We start from the raw sequence: 22,517 nt of genomic DNA on the forward strand, positions 1-22,517 counted from the left end.
TCAGATACTTAACCTCACACGATAAAACCCCTCTCACTATTGTTGATATTTTAAGAAAATAATTCAGATTATCAACAATTTGTCTTATCTTTAAGTGTCACTAATTAGTTATCTGTTGAACATTCACTGGCTTCAAAGAGACCTCTTAATCTTTGCTGTTACATAGTGCCAGTCACTAACGGATGGATTTGGTAGGAAGATTTTATGGCCAAGCTTCATTTTTATCCCCTTTAATTTGAGGTGGGAATGCCGAGAGCTGGAGAGATGGATTAAAGAGGAAATTGCCAGTTTTCCTCCAACAGCTGAGGAGTGTGATCTTGCAATGTCTGGAAAAAATTGAATCAAATTGTTGAGGAATTAGAACTCTCTGTAAGAAAATTAGCTCTGGTAAAGGTTTTGAATTTTGTTTCATACTTCTCATTAAGGTTGGGTCACCTCTACTGAGATTTTCCACAAAGTTAAAAGCAGTTCAAGCTTAACTCGTAACTTCTGAACTGGGTCCATGATGTAAATGCAACACATTGGTGTTTGAGGGAGATTTCGGCTCCCCACATTACGGTAACGGCCGTGGGCTGCATGTAGATGATAAAACCATTTTTTCTGCAGATGATATCAGCCTGCCTGGAGCACAGGGTCATTGCAGGGGTGACCTGTGGTTTTGGCTGCCCCCAACCCAGTAGTGCCCGGTACGAGCCCATCTCTCCCCACTTTGCCACAAGCACCCCAGAGGCAGCAGGGAACACGGGAGGTATCCTGTTTGGGGAGGAGGGAGGTGAAATAAGAGAGACAGAGAAGTAAGAAGAATGGTTCTGGCTGCGGGAGGAGGCAAGTGAACTTTATAAGGCATCAGCTTCATGGGCGACCCGTTTGAATAGCTGGTTGCTTTCACCCATATCAGTAAAAGTCGTACCAAACTCAGCAGCAGCAACGAGCCTTCTAATTTTACTTGATTTTCACAGCTGGGGTGGTGTATTCACCAATCAAATACTTATTTTTGCCTTTGTTTTAAAATGTCCCTGGAGGGAAATTCGCCCTTCACCTGTCCCTCCATGGGAAGCCCAGCTGCTCTTTCCAGCTCGGTTTCCAGACACAGGGCTGCCCTCAGCGCACGTTGTTCCGTAAGAAGATTGCTAATAATGCTAGCAGTTCCCAATCTATTCTTTCACTCCAGGAAGCAAATTTCAAAGGAGGACTCTTCATGCCTGCTGTTTAAAAAGGATTTGAAAACTTTGTGAGAGCATATGTTTTAAGCACTCTCTTTTCTATGTCCTGTCCCCCCATTGCCTCCTATCCTTGTGACGCTCCCTGTGACATCTGTGGCTTCATTCCCACCCCCCTATATAGATTTTTTTTCTGCTTTCAGGGCCTGACATTGATAAACGGGGCCGATGCCACCCTACTGACCTATGTGGCCAGCACGGCCGCGGGCGGTGGCAGCCGACACGCGTGCCCTGCTCGGGGAGCCAGCCGTCGTTCTCGGCGTGCCACCCCCTGGGAGCCCACGCCGTCGGCAGCTAAACTTAGGAGCAGCACGACAGCTGTGTGAGATCATTGTCCTGCAGGAGCTTATCCAGCGGGGTGATGTTTTGGAGACTGGCACTGCGTGTTTTCCTGGCCCAACAGTCCTCTCTGCCTGGTTACAATGTCTTTTTGTTTACTTGAACTTGGAGAGGATTGAGTGACGGTGGTGAACTTCAGTGAAGCTGAGATGTGATCACCAGAAAAATGTGTTTTCCCTCATCTCTGTGCTACAAAAAGCAATCTTATAAGGCCAGTTTTGTTGCTTACTTATGCTCAGTACCTCTTGACCTTTCGTGATCAGGACTCTAAATGTAAGGATGTTGGCCTCCTCTGGTCTATTTCTGTGATAAGACAAATAATTTCACTTACTATTAGATGCACTTTAACATGAAACAGGCTTCTTTTATTTGGAAGATTAATATATCATTTTATACAATGCTGCAGATGCCTCAGTATTTCCAGTGTCACTTTAACCTTCAAGATGAGAGAAGACAGCTTCAGCTCTTTGGCAGGAAAAGAGGTTTTTTTAACCAAAAGCAGCAGAGTCATAGTAATAAGTCCAGGAGTTCTCTAAGGAGTCACCCTCTGTACCAAGCTGCAATAGCACTGTGTTTTCTTCCTGTCAGTATTTGTTTTCTCTGCCTCTGCAGGCGTTACCCTGTAGACAAGCTATTTCTAGTGCCTCATCTGTGCAGCCAAGGACTACAGAGGCAAAAGAGAGCTCCAGATTCCCTAGAAATCCCAGATCTCCTACTTTTGGCCAGTCCTGAAGCTCTTGTGAAGTTCTACATTAGTTTAATATTTTAAGTGAAGACTGACAGAGGTTGGGAGGGTGTGTTTGTGGCAGTGGGTTGCTGACCCATGGGTTCAGAGAGCATTCTGTACTGACACTTGGAATCCAAAGCAGCAGGACTGGCAAGATTAGAAGAACCCTCAAAGGAAAGGTTTTTTGGTTTTTCTTGGAGGATAACCTGACAGGTTAACTTGGGCGACTAAGGTGAGAGGTTAAAGGTCTAAAAATCTTAGAAATGCCTTAAACAGTTCGGTCCGATCTTTGTTTCTGTTCAAGGTTGTATCTGCAATCCCCGATGCTTCTGAGGTCTGTTTCATGCAGAACAGAAGTATGAATGTGAACTACCTAAGGAGTGAACTTTTAAAACGAGCAAGTGCTAACCTGTGCCAACTTGGAAGAGAGAAACCAAACTCAGGATGCTACTGATAGCACACAGATTTCTGAGTCTTGATGTGGTCAGCACTCGCAAAATTCATCTAAGGCAGTCCTAAAGAGTGTGAGCACTGTTGGTAAAGAAGAGAGGCAGAAGCAGAACAGGAATTTTGAGAGGGGACTTCTTCAAATTGTGAACATTTTAAATGTAAACCTTGTTTGACACAGCTGGATAGTTCAAACATGAAATAAATAGATAGAAAACCTATTACTTCTATTGTATAAGCTGAACGAAACGCAAAAAGTGAAGAAATAACGCAGCATAATGTCAGGAAGTACATTTGAACAAAACAGAATGAACCACAAAATTGGATGGGTTACTTGAGATGTTTACTTCGAATACACGGTATCCCTGGAATAGCATCTCTTCAAAATGCCTGTCTCCCTGCCCTTCTCTAACAGCTACCCCAGTTCGTACCGCGCTTCTGAGGTTACTCAGGTCCGTATCTCTTTAAAAAAAAAAATCTGGCGGCAGACAAAGGCGGCAGAAGCCCGGCGGGGGAAGGGAAGGGAAGAGAAGGGGGAGCTAAAGCGGCTGCTGCATTGGGCTGTGCGGGCACGGCGCTGCGGCGGCCGCGCATCCCTGCGCAGCCCGCTCATCCCTGCGCAGCTGAGGGCTGGGGGGCGGCAAAAAAAAAAAAAAAAAAAAAAAAGCATCGTTTTGCGGGCCAGATGCTGCCAAACACAAGCAACCCACGGAAGAACTGGCACAGTGAGCAGACAAGCATGTGGAAGCAGTTTATGAAGAAATAGTTAAATCCCGAGCTTTGCCCCGGCCGATGCTGTAAGTACAGATCCGTAAGCAGATCCCGTGCTCACTGCAGTTGTTTGGGGGAGGTGTTTTGTGGGTATCCCGGTGCTTTTTAGCGCTCACAGGTGGAGGAAGCGTTGACTGTGACACGTCTAACAGTTTATTTGGGCAAATAGCTGTATTGTCTGTGCCTCCACAGGAGTTTTGGGTGGCTGACGAGCTGCAGTGTGCTGCCAGGGTGGGTGAAGCGTAGGGCTTTACCCATCAGCTTGGTCTCCTCTCCTGATGGCTTGTCTGGGGTCTGCTCTGTAGAAGGGCTCACAGATTGCTGCAGTCCCACCCTCCCTGGGCAAAGGCCTCTCGCTCAATTTCAGCTCTGCCTTCAAGCACTGGGTACACACAATATGTTTTCTCACGCTACAACGGCTGACTTAACTTAAAAAAAAAAAAAAATATCCTGGAATTATTCATTACACAAGCTTTCTTCATGCCAAATGCTCTATTCTTATTTTTTTCCTTATGTATGCAATTGTAGAAAGCTTATGAAATTCCAATAGCTTTGTGTGTTACCATTGGGAGACTGGTTCTTAACATAGCTCTCCCAAAGAGAGTGCCAAGTATGATTTATTACTCAAAGGAATGAATATTTTCCTATCTTTGGTCTGTTTCTAGCTGAAGTAGATGTATGTATTTTTAAATGTAAACATTTGCTCTTATGGAAATCCAAGGTCTCATTATTGGGCAAATCATTTGATGCTTTTTATTCTGCGTATGCCCTTATGGTCTAGTACAGCTTTAAAACCAAGTAAAAAAGCAGAGCTAAAGCAAGTTTATGGCATTATGTTTCACAGCAAATTTTTTCTGGTAATCAGGCATTTTTTTTTCTTTATTGTAGCTAAATCTATGCATGTCAGCAGAGTAAAAAACTAAGTAATAAGCATTTTCCTTCTTATTTTATGAGAATATTAAGTTTGACTTCATCTAAGTACTGCATGAGACCATGATGATTTGCTCTAAAATGAAGAATATCACCTATTTGATGGCCTCTGCCCTTGTGCCTTGGTACTTACCCAATCGCTGCAGAAAGCCCTGGGAGATCTCACTCCAGTAGCCAGGGAGGTACCAGTGGGGTAGTTGTGATGAGGAGCCTGCTCATCCTGGCGTGTTAAGGAGGGTGAGTAGGTGATGCAAGGAGGAGTCTTCTTTTGTGCAGCTCCTGATGCTGATGTAACTGCAGGTAACTACACACTTCTGCCCCTACCAGGCTGATCACCTCAGGGGGGACACAAGGCAGAGCCTCCCTTACACTGAGAAACCCACAGGGAGGTTTTCCCATCATTGCTTTTGGACTCACCTTCACCTTGAATTCTCAGAGGTATTACAGCTCCATCAGCTGTGTATTTGCAAACCAACTTCTTAGTGCTTGCTACCAAAACCTGAATTAGAAGAGGCACAATTTAGCCCTTAATGACCTTATAACAACCTACTGTTACCTACATGTGAATGCTGAGGCTGTGGTATTATTGGTGTTCATTCTTCCCCCTTCCTCTCCTCTGTCAGGATTGTCACCCTCCCAGCACCGAGCAGCATCTCTGGTTGGAACCAGCATTTCTGAAGATCAAGAGAGTAATCATTTGCATTGTCATCTGAGTGTTATAAAAATACAAAAAGGTTACAAAAACCCAATCCCGCATAGAGAATTTCTTTTCCCATACTGGAAATGTGCAGGACCATGACATAATTTAATTAGGTAAAATTGTTTTTTAGGCTGCCTACTGTCATGTGAAGACAGTGGGAAAAGTTCAGCTCATGTGTGCTTCCTTTGTTTTCAGCAGAATTACACCAGGGTGAATTTGGCATTTTTGGGGCCAACTGGAAAACCTTTTATTTCTCCCTCCCTTTCTTAATTGTTTTCCTGTTTCTCAGATGTGATTTTTTTTTTTTGCCCCTCCAGGGCAGCAGGCCCAAATTCATAAAAAAGATAATATATGGAGTATCTAAGATGCCTAAGTTAGGACCATGCTTGCCTCAGGCTCCCTGTAAACTCAATGGAAACAGAGGGGCACCTCCAGGAAAACTGATATACCACATACCTAAGATCACACTTAGCAATGTTCGGGGGACCACTTGGACCCTACTCTCAAAAGCACAGTTTCTAAAATACTGGATGAGTTTTTATGTTAAAATGTACAACAGCGTAGGTTTTTATCATCCAAAAGAGCATTTTCTTGAAGAGTTTAAACAGTGTCTGGCTGCCCAGTTTATATGAACCCTTGGAATAATGTACATAATTGAAAAAATACATGCCAGATTTTGAAATATGTGAGCTTTTGGAAGTTTTAATCTTTTTAGAAATAAGCATTAATTAGTTCAGCAATATTTTTTGCTATACACACAATTATTCAGCAATTATTTCTGCCTCAGCTAAGAAATATAACAAGTCACACATTAATTTGGTGCAGTAGATTTTCTCTGTAGATCGTATTCAGATTTTTCTTATAAGTGTGTATTTAATGGATATATTTGCATTTTAGCAGTCTTGAACTAAATCTTTAAAGAGGATAGTCTAGTTTATGAGCATTTTTTTTTCTTCTTTTTAACCAGCTCAGTAGAAGACAGTCCTTGCTTGGAATTTTGAGCAAGTATGCTGTTGGTTGTGATGGAGGTACACCAGAGCTGTGCGAGGAAGGAAGGTTTCGCACTGCCTGTGAAGACCTACATGTGTTTATGCACAGAGAAATGAGCAGCCATGAATGTCAGACTAGAAATAGGTGAGGCTTAGTTGTCTTCCCTAAACTTACCTGTAGAAATTTTCTCAACCCAGGTGAAACCAAAATAAAAGGCAACATTTCTGGCAGGTGATGATTGCACTTAGGACACAATGTGGCAGGTGTTTTAAGCTCCTTTGGTGACTTCTCAGGAGGGCCTGAAAGTGCCCCAGGCTCCTCTCAGTGGTAAGGTTTACCTTATTTTTTCTTAGAGGAGAATGATACAGCTGGTTGTATATCCCAATCACCACCTATTTGAGATAAGACAGCTGGTGGAAAACAGTAAAGGTCAGAGCTTTAACTGGCTCTGCTTTCCTATCAAGAAGGAAAAAATAACGTTAATATTTAAATTACCAGTTTTAGTTAAAGCTTCAGTGAAGCAAAAGGAGCAGCTTGTACCTTGTTTTAGGACAGGCTAACTTACCTATCTGTCTCTTCATTAGTTATATGTAGTACATGGTAGAGCTTTGCAGCACTAACAGCAAAATTATTGTCAGGTTTTGACTAATGTAAGCTGAGATCCTGGAGAACATGATAGCAGCTTCAGAGTGGTCTGATGTGCTTTACAGCTAGGCACCAGCTGTCACTGAATCCTGCTCCATGAAGTTGACACTATGCAAGAAATTGCTGGTGTCAGGAGATGTCTGGAAACCTGCAGGCAGTGGAGGGACATTGCAGTCCTGTGTTTTCGCTATAAGCTGCCCCCTGTAAACCTTCCCATTCCTTCTCAAATTTCTCCTTCTATATCATTCTTTTTCTCCATCCCAGGCCAATTCCTACGTGAATTAGCACTTCTGATCAACTCTCATGAGTTGGGTTTTTTTTTGTAACAGCAGTGTTCCCGGCTTGCCCCAATCCTCCATCAGCATCTTGCATTTCTCTTACTCCCCAGATGTGAGTTTGGAGAGCCTGGCCATATCTGTGCTGCTAAATAAGAGAGCTAGGGAAGAAAAACCTACTGAGGTCCTTAGTACTCTCCTTTGTGCTCAGGGGTGCAACCCAGCTCCCTGCAACCCTGGGACCAGGAGAAGCGTGTGCTGAACCAGGTTCTCTGTCTAGAGCAGTCCACGGGCTCTGAGCTGGAGGGCATTTGTTTTGCACTGTAGAGTGATGTGGGGTCTCTTTCCAGGCACTAAGAAGTAATTTTCACCTCATTACCTTCATGATCATATTGGACTGGCATTGGAAACTCTCCCCTGGCTCTTGGCATAGGCTCATGTTACCCCAGCAGTCCTGTGTCATGCAGTAACTGAGCCTCATGATGTTGATCCACCAAGACAAATTAGATTTTAGAGTTGAAAAACTTAAAAGTGCTTTCTGGTTTGATTTGGTTACTTCTGTCAATCTTAAAAGCATCTCTCTAGATCATATCTGTTGTTTGGTGTTTATACAATGTATGTATATGTGCATGGGGACTTCCCCCAAACAGCAGGAGTTGTGTGGAAAGATCACCTCTTTGGGATGTATACAATAAATTATTTCATTACATACGTTACAGAGCACTCCCTTACTGCAGCAAAATGGAGCATTAGACCTAAAAGAGCTTTTTCATCTCTTCTGTGATACCACAAAACCTGAATTATCTCAGTTTCTCATTAACTGTGACAAGGATGATGTCAGACAAGTTGTGCATGCCCTGTCTTATAAATAATAAATGAGAAGGACCACGTCTCCTCTTTCTCTAATGGATCAGTGTTATAGCTGGATGGAAAGCAGCTTGCTTTATGGAACATAATGGAGTAACAAAATTGCTCAGACTCAGTTGAGTGTATTGATCCCAGGGGCTCCTGTTTGCCTTGATCTCTGGTGTCTCTCTCATCATGTTGTAAAATACTACTTGGATTTAGAGAAATGACAATAAGCTCTTAAAGTTTTATAAAAAAACCTAGAAATAATAGCACAAAATGCATGTTCTTTTTGGTCAACCTAAACTTTATAATATAAAAATCTTCAAAATACTCTTTCAGTGAAACTTTAATTATTTTTAGAAAATCCAATCTGAAATGTGCTTCTCATTTCTTTCTTTCTGTTGCAGTGCTTGCAGAGAGGACTTTGTTGTTGTAAGCTTCTCATTAATCATAATTTTCACTAATAAGGTGCTGTTTAATCAAGTAGTTCAAAACACTCTGCAAACACTCATGATTGCAGGTTTATGATACCTCTATTGCTTAATATAGCTGTTTGTGGATAACGTTATTTCTGTTTCGTTTGATGAAATGTCCATGTTCAGCCCCTTGGTCATTTGCTTTCAGTGTTATGCCACCTTTTTAATTAGGGGGAAAAAAAAAAAGCATTGAAATACCTGTTTAGAAAGTAATATCTAGAATCAGGTATGTTGTGAAGCAATAGAGGGAAAGGAAGAGATGTCAAATTATGGGCACACCAAATCTTGGCAGAGTTCTCCTAAGAATATTTTTCAACAACAGTTGCTGTTGTGAATGACACCTGCTAAACAAACAGGCTGCATTTCAGTGCTTTCACACTGGTTTGCAGAATCAGCAAAGGAGCTAAGTATTCTCAGCTTTTAAAAGGTTTTCTCCCCACTGTCTTGGCATGTTGTATCAAGCCAAATCTCTGTGCTAATCTTGCTTCTGCAACATTTGGCATTCCTAGACAAAAATTTTCAGCATAGCGTGTCCCAATTTAGAGACAAGCCTTCCTCCTTATAGGAAGAAATTCATATAGATAAATTCCCTGCTTAAAAGCATGCTAGCCATAGACAGAAAATGCCATACCATTTGTCATCAATTTTAGCTGACAAATGGCATAGAGATGAAAATACTTCTGGTCATGTCGGTCAAACTCTATTCATACTTCTATAAGTATTTAGTGCTCTTAAGAGCCTCTTCCTGCTGCTTTTATAAAAAACTAGGCTTGGAGGCAGAAGAGAAGATAGAAAATGCATTTATTTTTTATTAATAATGGTAACTGAAAATAAAATTTGGCCTTGTGACAAACACTTCAGAAGTATTTGTCTGTTGGTCTGAACAACACACTTTGCCAGGTAGGTGAACAGCACTCATTGGAGCTCATCTCATGTTCTGAAACAGCTTCATGTCCTTCACAGGAAGATTTGTCCAGCTGCAAAGTGGAATTGTGCAGGGGAAAGAAGCCAGTCTGCAATATACTCCCAACTTCTTGCTTACGGACCTGCCTCTCTCCTTGTCATGAGTTATGGAGGCCTGCAGCTTTAAGTGTGTAGTAGTGACTTTATGCTACAAAAGGACCATTTTTACACAACTTAACTATGATTATTTCAAATCTTTTCAAATCTAAAAAGAACCAGTAGGGTTCATTCAAAATTCCTGCAAATCTGCCAAGTCTGCAGGGATGTCACATGGGACACAGAGACCCCGGAGCAGGGGTAGGCACTGGGTGTGTGGACCAGATCTAGCCTGGTCCTGACCTTGGGCACACGTGAGTCAATAGGCACCATTTAGACTGGGGACCACGTCCTGCTTCCTGCTTTTGGGGCAGAGGGCTGTACTAGTGTAGATACAGTCTAAGTGCTGTATGTATTTCCAAGATGGAAAGACAGATAGAGTCCAGCTGGTCTAAAGTCTATATACATTTCTGTAAATCTAAGTGGTTTTTCATGGGCAGGATGGGAACTCTTCTTAACCCTTCTGCTCTGCCATGTGGCTGTCCTTGACTTTATCTTATTGCATAAAGTGAATTTTCTGTCTGTCCTGGATCTTCAGTATTACAATATCGTTTTCGATGCAGTCTTACCCTGCTGATACTGACCCAGATGCTGCTGAGCAAATTATTTTCCTGGCTTACCAGTAGAGTAAGGCTGCCGTGTTCTAAGCTTTTCTTGTCTCCTTTCTTTTCCTCAGCATCAAGCATGAGCTGCCTATCCTCTACGTTCAAAGCCTCTGCAGTATCCTTACTTTCAAAGCCTTTGCAGCCCTCGGGCATGCTCTCCTACAGCACCATAAAGCTGACTTCCCTTTGTGGTTGGCTAATAATGACAGTTCTAATGTTCCCATGTTACTTTTTCAGTTGAACATCTCAGTATTTTCTCCCAAAAAAGTTCAGAGGTTGCTACATGCTGATCTTTGTCGGGAAGTGTTGTGACAGGACAAGGGGTAATGGTTTTAAATTGGAAGAGGGGAGATTAAGATTAGATGTTAGGAAGAAATTCTTTACTGTGAGGGTGGTGAAGCACTGGAACAGGTTGCCCAGGGAAACTGTGGATGCCCCATCCCTGGAAGTGTTCAAGGCCAGGCTGGATGGGGCTTTGAGCAACCTGCTCTAGTGGAGGTGTCCCTGCCCATGGCAGGGGGGTTGGAACTCGATGATCTCCAAGGTCCCTTCTGACTAACCATTCTATGATTCTATGATCTGAATCAAGTGAGGATGATGACGAGGCACGCTGCAGCTTGTGGCTGAAACCACATCGTGTAACATGGCCATATGTCCCTACCAGCTGGTATCTTCTCCCTGCCTTTACTCATTACTGTCCTCTTCCAAAAATATTTTAAAATTCTAGTTTAGTAATGAAGTATTAAAAATGGACAATCTTCCAGCTAACTTTGGTGTTATGGCAACACCATGTCCTGCTAACAGGTACTGCAGGCTCTGTTTCTAGGACTGTGATTCTGAGGTCGGTACTGGGATGTTGTGACTGTTATTATTAGGCAAATGGGAACTGCCATGAAGGGAGTTTTCTGAAACACCAGGCAAGTCTCCGCACTTCAAACAAACCATTTTTCTCTCGAGTACTGTAACAACTAAATACCAAGTATTAATCACACGTGCCAGGCAAGCCCTAGGTGTATAAGATACTGTCAATCTGATGCTGCCTGGTTGGCCCTGATGGCCACAGCCTTTGATTGCTTAGGCTCTGAGGCTGAGATGGCCAGACTCAAGAGCTGTTCAAAGAGGGAAGACAGAATTAAAGAGGGCTGCTTCTGTTTTCCCCAAGTGCCACTGGGTATTGCTGGAGTTTACGTTCTCTTTTCCATAGGTCAGGACCAGTCTGGTGTGAAGCAATGCCTCCTCTCCTCACAGGTCTGGTCTGTTCATTCAGGTAGTCTACATATTTGCAGGGTGGTTGCCGATTACATGATTCCTACTAGTTGCAGATTGAGTACCTTTAATCTAGATTTGATATTATTATGCAACTATACCAAACAAAGAGCTATTACAAAATATTTTGCTTCCTGCCCTAAATCAGGCAGTCCTGTGGCATGTCTGGGTGCAAGGCAAAATGGATGTGTTTTGCTTTTCTACCTTAAATAGGGCAGTCTTGTGGTATGCCCGGGTGCAAGTAAATAGAACAAAATCTTCAACATCAACATTGAAATTCCTTGCTGACTGACTGAACAACAGAATGAGCTTCTGTTTTAGGAGACCACACTAAAACAATTTTTGACGCAATGTACCAATTCATTTTGGGTTTAGACCCACATGGGGATTGGGACTTGATGATCTTTAAGGACCCTGCCAACCCGGACCATTCTATGATTTAGCAAATATGAGATGCATGAGTGAGCTTTCTTTAAAATGAAGCTTTGTTGACAATGGAAAAGTATTCCCAAACCAAAATGCAAGTTCATTTCATTCTGTCCAGTATTTTTGGAGAAATTAAGAGTGAATACAGTGATCTGGTAATGCCCCGGCCAGTGAACTCAGTAGCTCTCTGCTAAGAGGGTAGACGTGAATTTCAGAGTTGAAAGCTTCTTTCCACTCCTCCCCAGCTGCCATTTTCCAGATATACAAATTTAGACACTGTCAGCTTAGATGTCTCAAGTGATTCCCAGGGCCTGGCTGTGCACAGAAAAGCTCCGTGGGTTGGAAGGGATCTCCTGGAAGAGAGCAGTGCTCTGATGTCATGGGCTCCAAGAGCCTTTTTTGGTAGAAAGCTGATCTGTCTCCAAAGCTGACACTTTTCTCTGTTTGCATCTCCTTTTGGAGGGTTGCCTGAGAACCTCATCACTTTTATGATTCATTTTTCCCCACTCTAGGCTCAATTTATTCTGGTATAATTTAAACCTATATATTTCTGTTACAATATCGTTTTCGATGCAGTCTTACCCTGCTGATACTGACCCAGATGCTGCTGAGCAAATTATTTTCCTGGCTTACCAGTAGAGTAAGGCTGCCGTGTTCTAAGCTTTTCTTGTCTCCTTTCTTTTCCTCAGCATCAAGCATGAGCTGCCTATCCTCTACGTTCAAAGCCTCTGCAGTATCCTTACTTTCAAAGCCTTTGCAGCCCTCGGGCATGCTCTCCTACAGCACCATAAAGCTGACTTCCCTTTGTGGTTGGCTAATAATGACAGTTCTAATGTTCCCATGTTACTTTTTCAGTTGAACATCTCAGTATTTTCTCCCAAAAAAGTTCAGAGGTTGCTACATGCTGATCTTTGTCGGGAAGTGTTGTGACAGGACAAGGGGTAATGGTTTTAAATTGGAAGAGGGGAGATTAAGATTAGATGTTAGGAGGAAATTCTTTACTGTGAGGGTGGTGAAGCACTGGAACAGGTTGCCCAGGGAAACTGTGGATGCCCCATCCCTGGAAGTGTTCAAGGCCAGGCTGGATGGGGCTTTGAGCAACCTGCTCTAGTGGAGGTGTCCCTGCCCATGGCAGGGGGGTTGGAACTCGATGATCTCCAAGGTCCCTTCTGACTAACCATTCTATGATTCTATGATCTGAATCAAGTGAGGATGATGACGAGGCACGCTGCAGCTTGTGGCTGAAACCACATCGTGTAACATGGCCATATGTCCCTACCAGCTGGTATCTTCTCCCTGCCTTTACTCATTACTGTCCTCTTCCAAAAATATTTTAAAATTCTAGTTTAGTAATGAAGTATTAAAAATGGACAATCTTCCAGCTAACTTTGGTGTTATGGCAACACCATGTCCTGCTAACAGGTACTGCAGGCTCTGTTTCTAGGACTGTGATTCTGAGGTCGGTACTGGGATGTTGTGACTGTTATTATTAGGCAAATGGGAACTGCCATGAAGGGAGTTTTCTGAAACACCAGGCAAGTCTCCGCACTTCAAACAAACCATTTTTCTCTCGAGTACTGTAACAACTAAATACCAAGTATTAATCACACGTGCCAGGCAAGCCCTAGGTGTATAAGATACTGTCAATCTGATGCTGCCTGGTTGGCCCTGATGGCCACAGCCTTTGATTGCTTAGGCTCTGAGGCTGAGATGGCCAGACTCAAGAGCTGTTCAAAGAGGGAAGACAGAATTAAAGAGGGCTGCTTCTGTTTTCCCCAAGTGCCACTGGGTATTGCTGGAGTTTACGTTCTCTTTTCCATAGGTCAGGACCAGTCTGGTGTGAAGCAATGCCTCCTCTCCTCACAGGTCTGGTCTGTTCATTCAGGTAGTCTACATATTTGCAGGGTGGTTGCCGATTACATGATTCCTACTAGTTGCAGATTGAGTACCTTTAATCTAGATTTGATATTATTATGCAACTATACCAAACAAAGAGCTATTACAAAATATTTTGCTTCCTGCCCTAAATCAGGCAGTCCTGTGGCATGTCTGGGTGCAAGGCAAAATGGATGTGTTTTGCTTTTCTACCTTAAATAGGGCAGTCTTGTGGTATGCCCGGGTGCAAGTAAATAGAACAAAATCTTCAACATCAACATTGAAATTCCTTGCTGACTGACTGAACAACAGAATGAGCTTCTGTTTTAGGAGACCACACTAAAACAATTTTTGACGCAATGTACCAATTCATTTTGGGTTTAGACCCACATGGGGATTGGGACTTGATGATCTTTAAGGACCCTGCCAACCCGGACCATTCTATGATTTAGCAAATATGAGATGCATGAGTGAGCTTTCTTTAAAATGAAGCTTTGTTGACAATGGAAAAGTATTCCCAAACCAAAATGCAAGTTCATTTCATTCTGTCCAGTATTTTTGGAGAAATTAAGAGTGAATACAGTGATCTGGTAATGCCCCGGCCAGTGAACTCAGTAGCTCTCTGCTAAGAGGGTAGACGTGAATTTCAGAGTTGAAAGCTTCTTTCCACTCCTCCCCAGCTGCCATTTTCCAGATATACAAATTTAGACACTGTCAGCTTAGATGTCTCAAGTGATTCCCAGGGCCTGGCTGTGCACAGAAAAGCTCCGTGGGTTGGAAGGGATCTCCTGGAAGAGAGCAGTGCTCTGATGTCATGGGCTCCAAGAGCCTTTTTTGGTAGAAAGCTGATCTGTCTCCAAAGCTGACACTTTTCTCTGTTTGCATCTCCTTTTGGAGGGTTGCCTGAGAACCTCATCACTTTTATGATTCATTTTTCCCCACTCTAGGCTCAATTTATTCTGGTATAATTTAAACCTATATATTTCTGTGCCTACAGGATCTAATAGGTTAAATAGGATTTATTTTTCTCCTGTGTTGATTTATCTAATAGTTTTACAAAGGATAATCACCTTTTCTTTGCTGTCTTTTCTTTCATTCTGAAATTCTGGTTGCCCAGAGAAGTTGTGGCTGCCCCATCCCTGCAGTGTTCAAGGCCAGACTGGATGGGGCTTTGAGCAACCTGGTCTTGTGGGAGGTGTCCCTGCCCATGGCAGGGGGGTTGGAACTTGATGATCTTTAAGGTCCCTTCCAACCCAAAGCAGTCTATGATTCTCATTGGCTAAAAAGACCATTTTCTCTTCATCTCTGCTTAGAGGACAGGCTGTTGATTTCCTTGTCTGTCCCTGTGGTTTCAAGTCATGTCTTTGGGGAACTCTTATTAGCTTCTTACTATCATCTGCCATAGAGCTGGTTCTGTGTCTACAATTATTGTAATAATTTCCATCTTTTCCTGCTTAATTGATACTTTCCAACATGGTCAGTTTTTCTAAACTTCAGGAGACAAGATATATGCCATTTCCTTTCTCTGGAAAATAATTTTTAAATGCAAGATAGTAGGTTGACTTTGCATATTCTGTTGTCTTTTAACTCATTTTGCATTGGCTTTCATGTCTTTGGTCTTTTTCAAGCCTTGCATGCTATTGATGTTGCACAAAGGATCTGTAGTTGCCCAGATTCCTTTTCCCAGTCATATAGTAATAACCTCTGTTTGACTTATTGCAAATATTTCCTAATAAAACTGCAATTTTGTGTTCCAGAGTTCTTGGACAGAGATAATCTAGTTTCTTCCAACTAGATTGAGTTAACTCCTACCTCAGTTACAGAATTTCGGTGTTTTTTCTACTAGCCATACTGAACTCTAAAAATAAATGGGAATTCTACTTGTCTCTGTTACATTACCTGTTACATGTTGTGCATGAGGCTTCCTAAGTAAAAAGATCTATCTCAAATTGTGCCCAGAAGTCATTTGGAAGCTCTTGCAGAGTAGGAGATGCATCATTTGGTGACGTGGTACACTGCACACAATCTTCAGTCCAAAACTGCTGTGAAGGTCCCTGACATGATGAATTAGAGCTCGGTTTTGTTAGATGCAGTTATGTCACCAATACACACTTGTCTCACCTGGAGATCCCTCAAACCAGGGCTGTCTGTGTATCTCCTGTATCCTGAAGGAGAGGATGACTTGGCAGGCTCATGATGTTATCAAGATGATCTCATCATAAGCTTTCCAGTAATTCAACATGAAGAAAGGTTCCTTGCAACAGTAATTGAGGACAGGGTAAGTACAAGAAGAAGGCTTGGCTTCTTGTAATGCTCCTTTGAGACCTGCTAATATCTTCCCCTCTGTGAAAGTATTTGGAATATTCTGTAACTGGAGACTTGAAATTTCCTTGTCAGGCTTTTGTCAGTCAAATGAAGGTTTCTGAGTTATTCTGAGAATTTCAATCTACCTCAAACCTTAAGGGAGATACTGCAAAACACATTCATACAATGAATAAATAAATAAAATTACATTTATATATATCTGATAGAGGTTAGTGTTTTCTGGCTGTCAATCTTGCCTGAATCAAAATATCAGTAAACAGAAGGGGGAACCTCCATATAATAATAATTACTTGTTTAATGGGAGGGAAAAAAAAAAGGAATTCAGCACTTGAAACAGCTTTGCTTCTTGGGAATTTCCACTTACTGTGATAAGCAATTCTTTTCAATCTTCATTGGAATCATACGCATAATAATGAAAAAGACCTTGAACTGTCCTTAGAAGACAGGAAGTCCAACTAAGAACACAACTGCTTCTAACAGCAGGCTAACATCCTTCCTTTCTGGCTGCTGCTGTGATCAAAGAGGAAGACGCTAGGCCAGGGAAGGTAGCGAGGGCAGCTATCATAGTTATAGCTGAGGTTACACAGTGTTTAGGGAATGGTAATGCCTAAACGAAATATCAATTTGTTTTACTGACTGAAGACAATTTTTTAAAAGATCTGAACCCATCTCCTAACCCTTCACTTGAAGGTAAAATAAAAATTGTTTTTAAAACATTATGTGAAAGGATAACTTTCCATATATATGGATTACTTATGACAATTGTTTGGAGTTTGTTTTACTTAATAGGCAAGAGATCTTCCTAAGTATATTTTTTTCTGCTTTAGACATTAGAACATAGACAAAGACTTAATTACTTATGATCATCTAAAATAAATAACAACACAAGTTGTGTTCTGATTCAGTATCCTTAGCCTGAATTGCCTGTTAGTAGTTTACAAGGTAGGAGACAAAACAGGTAAAGAATTCTGGTGCTAAGATTAAGTATTCAGAACTTACAGCGTAACTGACTTTATGGTAAATAAATATTCTTCCTAAGTTCATCATTTACTGTTTCATGTTAAGTGCATTTCTGCAAAGTGCACTTCAGGTGCACTCTTACACTTCTTGTATCTGTTACAATGGTCTTTTTTGTACAGCACTGTGAAGTGCCTTTATGTTGCCGTGAAGGATATTTGGTTTTCCTTGTATTTCAGCTTCTAGCAACATTGCAAAACAATAATCAGGTTGCGAGTTTTCCAGGTTACCATTGAAAAAATAGTGCTTGAGGGAAGTATTTTTGTACCTAAAAGAATCATTTTAGCAATCCAAACAAAAACTAATTAAAACAAAAACAAAGACAAAGAAATCTGTAAAGGTACTTACTCCCTCCTGGGGAATCATATTTTCAGAACACTTCACCAACTACTTTTCCTTCTAGCCCTGTGCCACTTGCAGAGACCAATGTTAACAAAACCTGCTGCTGGCATAACTGTTCTGAAATTTTAGTATTTTATGCACAAGAGCTCAGTTCTTATCCTGTCCTTAACCTGGCTTCTCATCAGGGACTCCTGAGACTGACATCCTGCTGTTAGATAATTCATAAACTCTTGTATTGGCAAGTCTGCACAGAGCCATGTGTTGCTGTGGCAGACGATCCAGACCAGCTCAGACACTAGAAATTATGTAGCTGCATTTAGCCCAGTGTTCAGACCCTGCTTTAGAGCAAGCAGAGTTTATCAATTAAGCTGGACATCTCTAAAGGGCATCATATTGTGCAGCCAAGTCATAACCCATACTCCTGCTATTTTTTTCTCTGCTTAATAGCCCCATTGTTTGTATGTTTGTGAGATCAGACCTCTTTAGTTTCTGCATTATGGTTCATAGACAAGCTCAGTTTCCTGTTTCACTGGAAAACCCATCAAATGGTTCAGAACTAACTAAGCATAAATAGTTCTCCTGCTTGTCTTTTTGTGTGGCACCCACTGCTTTCAGTTTCAGAAGAGAGGTCTTAAAATCTCCAGGTTTCTGGAGAACAGCAATTCTGGTGAGGTTTTAACCACGTCTCTTTCCCTCAGTGTTTTTTTGTTTTTGGTTTTTTTTGAGCCTTTTTCTCCAGCTGCTATGTATTGTTAAGAGATTACTTCGAGCCATTTTTGTTGGGTATCACAAGTTTACTTCATCAAATTCTGATAAAAGGATTCTTTATACATTATTTGTATATTATGCCACGCATTCCCAAATGGTTGCTGTAAGATCATTTGAATACCACAGAATCAAACTGTGAATTAGTGATATTTATCAAATAGTACATAAGTTTAATGTTTATTAAATAATTCTTAGAGCTTTCATATTGTTGCATGTAGTGATACATGCACCTGAGTCACCTTTTCCATAACTAAAGTATTGCAAATCTTGTGTTAAGCACATTTACTTGTTGAGAATTGCATTTCCTTTGTTCCTTTGAGAAAGATGAAGTTGGCATGGGACCTATTTTTTTGGTTTATGTTAACTTAGCCTTATTCTTGAGAATAAGTATTGTACTTTTTTTTTTGGCCCTGAGACAAATTTCCTCAACTGCGTGGCTTGGGGAAGTGGTGGACTTAGCTGACCTATTCATGGTGTGTTGAGCTGTGAGGAGATACTGGCTTCATCTTGAGAACATTGGGCTGTCAGTTCTGCTTGCTGTGGTGCTGGATCGTTACTGGTCCACTGCTTCAGGTTTTGGAGGTAGCAGCTTCTCCATGGGCTCAGGTAAACTCTCAGCTGTTTTCCAGTACGTGCTGTAGATGTATCCATACCAAATTTGCTAGTTACTGTTATGGGCTAGCTTAACTTTCTGCTGCTGGACATTGTCATCTCTCTTTCAGCAATATTTTATCAATTAATAAATGTCAGTGACTGTTGGATAAGCACCACGCTGTGAGGCAAAGAGCAGGAGAAGAAGGGGTCCCTCAGCTGTGAGGGAACTACGTCACCTTGCTGGAGGTAACAGACCTTCAGGTTGCTTTGAACTTGCTGTGGACTCCGGTGTGTGTTTTGATGTACAATGTGTCTGTGCTCTCACCCACACTCCTGCTGCTGGAGCAGCTTTTTTTTCCTCTTCTAAGTCTTGCGGTTTGAGTAGGTGTTAAAACTGCCTAGATGTAAACCATTTGCAATTAATTCCTACACCACCTTCATAAATCAGTCTTTTCTCTGCTTCCTTAGAAATGTGAGCACTGGGGCAGTTTGTTTTAGTTTTGTTCTATGAGAAAACTCCCCATTGCTTAAATCCTTGCTGGAGATTTTTATCTTGAGGAGCGTTTCCTCTTTCTGCGGACAGGTCTTGGCATACTCTGGACGTAGGCAGGCACGAATACAGAACTTTCTCTGCCATAATGTGACTGGCTTGCTCTGCCTGCCTTAATGCATTAGAGATATTGCCCTTTGAAGAGGTAGGGAGCTGTGGTCTAACAACTCTCAGAAATAGTCAAACCACTGCTTTCATGGACTTGTGGATGAGTGCTGGAATGTTGTTTAAACTTCCCACTGATAGCTGGCATTTTGAACAAGGCTTGCTGCCTTCAAGGACCATCTTGGAAAAATAGTGTCATCTTTGCTCTCTGTGGTTTACCAATTTTTGGCATAAAAATGAAGTGAATGGTACTTAATCATCCCACCTCGGTATTTTTCCTTTGAGCAGGAAGAGAAGTCAAAAATAACACATTCAGAGACATTGATTAAGATATACAGGCATATATTTAGTGTATGATAAATCAATTTTGGAAGAGATTGCATCACTGTGGTTGAACCCGTGCTTCTGGGTTTCTGCCGGTCCCTGCAGGGTTAAGGAAGAATGAATCCTTCCCTTCAGCCCTTTGGTGTGTGATGTGATTTCTGAATGTGCATTTTTGGGTTTTCTTTTAGCTTTAGTTTGAGGCACTGGAGATGATTTACTACAGACGGGCTCGAAATGAAGATGTACTGGTACATCAGATGTCATTACAGTCTCTCAAATACCAGGTATCTGGCTCATGCAGTTGAGGTTAAATACATTCCCAGATTTGTGATTAGCTTCTGCAGTTGCTGCTCCCCCCTCAGTCCCCACATGGCATATAGTCATCTACCCAGGTTTAGCTAGGAATTTTCTTTGTTTATCAAACTTCCTGGTATTCTAGGAACCTATGGCAATTACGGAGCTGATGGTCAGCGATTATATCACTCTATGGGATCTAAGAGGGAGAGTTGCTGCTCTTTCTGTTGCTGGTGTGGTCTTGGAAGGGGTAGGCACGAACAACAATACTTGGTCAAAAAAAAGCAATGACTACAAAATTTGCCTCCTTTTTCATCTGTAAAATATTTTTATCCTTGTACATATATTTTTCATGTTTCATCAAAAAGGAACAATGCCTGATATGCCAAATAACATCAAAATCATCACACTCTGGAAAAAGAATCACTTTTGTACAGCTATTATCAATCTCTATATAAAAATCAACAAGTGTAGTATTTTTATTCATAATAATATTAATAGTATAGTATTAATACTATTAATGCTATCAATAGTATAAATAGTATTGAAGCCTTGGCATTTTTTTTAAGCTTTTACTTTTAATTTTAAAATTCTATGTGGAAAAGTATGAAAGCTTATGTAGTGCATATCAATATAAATGCAGAGCCATATACTTTGCTGGTGGCACTGATTTATATCTGCTGATGGCCTGGGCTACTCCTTTCATTTGAATTTGCTGCATCAAAGCAGTCTAGGCAATAAATATATTAGGGACATATCTATTTCACTTCCAGCATTTCTAGCTGGCTGGCACACTATTACACTGTCAGGTCCATCTCAAATTTCTGCAGAACAGCTATCCCAGAGAAGCGACTCTATGTTTGTGTGGTACTTGCAGTTGTGTGATAGCCTTGGATTTAATTGAACCTTTGAGAGAAATGTGTTTATAACCCAGCTAGTATACTTCTACACTGACAGGAAGAATTTTTATTTAAGAGGTGTCTATTTTCAAACTTTTGATACCTGGATGGTCTTTTTTTTGAAGGTTTATCTTCTTTCTCTGGAATGCAAGGTGTATACAGATAGATCTATTTCAGGCTGTCTTTAACCCTCTATGAATGAAACATTAGAGTCTAAATTTGCTGAACAGTTTTATATAGGGGTTCATTTCTATACAAGCTTCTGTAACCTATTCTGCATGCACACATAGAGTACTGTGTTGTAATGTGGAATAGTGAGAGTTCACATTAACAGTGTTAAAAGTTGACAATGTAACAGCACAAAGCATCGCCCATCCATTCTGTTCACCCATTTTTATTATACTTGTAGTGAGTGTGATTTAGGCTCATTCAGATCTACTGCTGCTAGTTCATGGAGTGGAATTTTAATTGTGAGAATAAAGCCTGTCATATGTTCCTGCCTCATAAATCCAGGAGAAGGCAGAATTTAAGTGAAACAGTGGAGCCATTCTGTATTTATGAGGGTATAGAGGAGATTACAAATCAGCCCTGAGATGACCCTGTACTACTTGAGATCAAAGATTAGACCTCAGGCATACTTGGTTTCCAGTTTGTTCTGCCTCTGTTGGCACTCATCAGCCTTCAGTTTTGCCCAGTATCCTTGCTTTTTCTGTTTTAAAGGGATGTTTCTCTCTTGCTCATGGGTTTATTATAGATGAATGCAAGTTTTAGTATGTGCTATAAGGCACATGTCCCTGTATTTACTGGTAAAACTATTACTGGTAATACCAAACTGATGTCATAGTTATGAGATAAGTTGTACATTTTCATTCAATTTACACTTTACTAAGGAAGCATTCTGGGGAGAGCAAAATGTCCTAAAACAAAAGAGTGCTTTTACCCCATCCCCTTTACAGATGGATTGTTTGCATCCGTGATACTGCAAGGAGCTGTGATTAGCATGAGGTGATTGTGCTACCGTGTATCCTTAAAGACAAATGCTAAGTACAGCCAAAGTTACCCATGAATGCAGTGGATGGAGAGGGTACCTTTCTGTGTGTGCATCCCACTGCAGCTCTGGTGAGGTCAGCTTGCTCTTGTGCTGTGCTGCTCACTATAGCTCTGCTGCTTAAGGATACGTATATACACACCTCCTGTGGTTGTGGTCTTGTTTGTTCCAATAGAAGTCAGCACAACCAATAATGGTTCTGTGATCAGATTGTGCTTTTAAACTGTATCAAGCATAAATTAAGGATTTGCTAGTGCTGTGTTTTGTTCACAAATCTTTTCCTCTAAACTTTGGACTGTGTTCAGTAATTCTGATGGTTCTCACATGCTTTCCATGCTGTTGGATGGAGTATTAACAGATTTGATTTAGTTGTTATTCTCGAGGAAATATCTTAAGTAATATGCGAAGTCTAGACTGATCCCAATATCAAAAGGATGGATGCGAAGCAAACAGCTAGGTAGCCAGATAACCACTAATGGTTTTCACACCAGAAATTTCTGGAATTGTATCAATATATATGAACCTACCTGATTTGCAGGCAAAATTAAGCACGAGCACCCATGCTGTTGGCTTCATACCTACAACTAGTCACAGGCATCCACAAAACCAAAGATGTTTTTTACAGATTGGCCACTAACACCCCCCCCCCCC

At 41.4% G+C, this 22,517-nt stretch overlaps 1 long non-coding RNA gene across 1 annotated transcript in view; it reads left to right on the forward strand.

Annotated features, from left to right (window-relative positions):
• The first annotated feature begins 3,390 nt into the window (after nt 1-3,390).
• Nucleotides 3,391-22,517, forward strand: part of LOC106902420 — a 23,019-nt gene continuing 3,892 nt past the window's right edge. Inside the window, exon 1 of the long non-coding RNA XR_001414494.1 lies at nt 3,391-3,530. This is a non-coding gene — a long non-coding RNA (uncharacterized LOC106902420). The remainder of the gene's footprint in view (nt 3,531-22,517) is intronic.

Source organism: Calidris pugnax, unplaced genomic scaffold, assembly GCF_001431845.1.
Source record: "Calidris pugnax isolate Ruff unplaced genomic scaffold, ASM143184v1 scaffold20, whole genome shotgun sequence".
In the NCBI taxonomy this organism is placed as follows: Eukaryota; Metazoa; Chordata; class Aves; order Charadriiformes; family Scolopacidae; genus Calidris; species Calidris pugnax.